General features: G+C 33.1%; 1 pseudogene; it reads right to left on the bottom strand.

Annotated features, from left to right (window-relative positions):
- Positions 1–1152: 1152 nt before the first annotated feature.
- Positions 1153–1245, bottom strand: LOC118027165 (annotated as a pseudogene).
- Between the last annotated feature and the right edge of the window lie 1407 nt (positions 1246–2652).

Consider the following 2652-nt stretch of genomic DNA (forward strand, 5'->3'; position numbering starts at 1 on the left):
TTTGCTGTTCCCCACCTCCTTCCTTTCAAGGGAGGGTAAGAGTTAGAAACTGGGTTATTCTGTGACCTGAGGTATGTCAGTTACATTCTCTAATACCAGTTTTATCCCAACTGAGGGATTTGTGACTAGGTCATCTCTAATGGTTTACATTCTCTTTTGTGTTTTTGAAATATTTGCCTTATTTTTTTTATATTACATGATTCTGTATGATTATATTGTCATTGTAAAGGTTTTAAATAGTACCCAGATACATAGAAAATGATTGTAGAGACCTCTTAACTTCGCTGCCCCTCCTAACTCTCCTTTTATAGCCAAAGATAACTACTCACACTAACATTTCTTGATTAATTTGTCTAATAAAACTTTGTCAAACAAAGTTGATTCTTTGTGACCTTTTAGCAGCTATAATTTGTGCATTCTATTTTGAACACTGTTAGTCATTCAGGAGGCTGTGTTGGTGAGGAATGGTGTGGGTGATCGAAAAGGCACGAGCTTTCAGCAGAAGATTTGAAATACAAACAGTGAATTGTTCTTCTTGGCTTGAATAAGATTCTGTGAAGTTAGTTTTCTCCCTTTCCAATGACAAGAAAACTTGAGGGGGAGGAGATGGTGGTAAGAGCAGAGGGAGGAAAAAATGTTTTCTGTCATTTTATAGATTGCCGTGTGTAAAAGTAGTCATCAGAAAGTTTATTTCCATCTTCACAATAGCCCATGAAACTTATGTGTTTAGTGGTATATTTTGGATTAAGTTTTGTGACTTCAATGACTAAGTTTTCCATTGACTAGAATAACTGAGAACAAAGATTGTGGTGAAATTCTTTGTTCATAAATAGATGTTTCTCTAAAAAAAAGTTTTCTGTTAAAATGATAAAGCATGACAATTTCTAGTGGCAAATTACTGTATTAACAACATGAGAGCAAAATTTAAAGAACTACAAATATATTGGTATGCTCTGGTTCCCTTTTTGTTACTAGTATTACCTATTATCAATAGCTAATTATTTGAGCAAAGTACTATTGTAGAAAACAATTTACCTACCCTTATCAGACCCCTTGTAGAGTAAATATAGTTCCAAGGCTTTTAGAAAGTGACTTGAATAGCATATGAAGCTCTTTTGGTTCCCTTTCTATTATTAATCTCTTCGTTTTAGCAGATGGTATTTAGAACTCATTTTACATAAGAATTTATTAAACTGATAAGAACAGATACTACACTTGATCTTAGCCAAAAGGCCGAGAAGCGATTTTACATAAGAATTTATAAGAATGAATCCCATTTTAAGTTTCAGTTTCTTTGCTTCTTTGCCCCATGTAAAATTAGATAAAAAAAAGACAGTTCCTATATGCTTTAAACATCAACCTCAGTAATTTTTTTCCCCACACAGGAAAATTTAACACATTTTTCTTCTCATTAAACAACAACAGCAACAACAGCAAAACCAAATCAAAACAACCCCCCCCCCGCCAAAAAAAACACACAAAAAAAACAGTGACTAGCACTTAGAGCCAAACTACTAAAGATTATGTTACTGAAAGCAAACAATTTTGCACCTCAAATTTTATACCCAATCAAATTTGTGTTCCAGTGAAAGAACAAAATAAAGATATTTTGGACATGACCAACAGATTACTTTGAAAGTAATATTCAAAATATATTGCTGTAAAACAATAAGAAAAGGAAAAACAAAATGAATACAGCAACAAGAAAGATTTGGGCCCAAAACTATTAAAGTTATTGCTGAGTCTAAAGAACTATTGACACATAATAAATAAACAGTTATTAATAATATGGAACTAAAATTCCAACCTGTAAGTAGTAGATGTGGGAATAGAGGGATTTAGAGAATAGGAAGCCAGAATTCTGGTGGGGCCAGAACTGAAGATGTCTTGAAATTCTTTCCTTGATCAGGAAGATAATAGAGATCCTGATTATTTCTAGATATTGAGAAGATACATATGTTTGTTTGTTTATTTATTTATTTATTTATTTTAATATTGTATTATTTGACAGAGAAAGAGAGAGAGAGAGCACAAGCAGGGGGATCAGGAGAGGAGAAGCAGGCTCCCCACTGAGTGGGGAGCCTGATGCGGGGCTCAATACCAGGCCCCTGAGATCATGACCTGAGCTAAAGGCAAACATGTAACTGACTGAGCCACCTGGGTGCCCCAAGATATATATATTTATATGTGAATATTAAAATGTCAAGGCAATCCCTAAGAAAAATAGGAAAAGAATAGAATACATGTCTTTTTAAACATTTAAAAAAGAAAAAAATGGAACAACTACATTAATTCAACAAAAGGCAGAGGACAAAAGAGACTGATGGGAAAGAATGATAAATGGAAAACATGAAAATAGGTCGTCAGAAATATGTCAGACATAGAAGTAGTGACACTAAATGTGAATGGCTTACATTCTCCCATTTTAACACAACCTTTTAGACTATATATATATGTATAAATTGTATGCTCTTAAACTCTGTGACATCCCCAAAGAAAAGCAATAAAAAATGTTTGACAAGAATATGCAATAATTATGAAATTGTATGCAGGACAAAGTTATGAAATATAAAGCAAAGCGAAGAAAAAAAAGAATGATGAAAATACAGAGAAGTGGATAACCCATAATCATAGTGGGAGAATTTACTATAA

Source organism: Mirounga leonina, unplaced genomic scaffold (genome assembly GCF_011800145.1).
Source record: "Mirounga leonina isolate KUSES-001 unplaced genomic scaffold, KU_Mleo_1.0 Mir_363, whole genome shotgun sequence".
Classification (NCBI taxonomy): Eukaryota; Metazoa; Chordata; class Mammalia; order Carnivora; family Phocidae; genus Mirounga; species Mirounga leonina.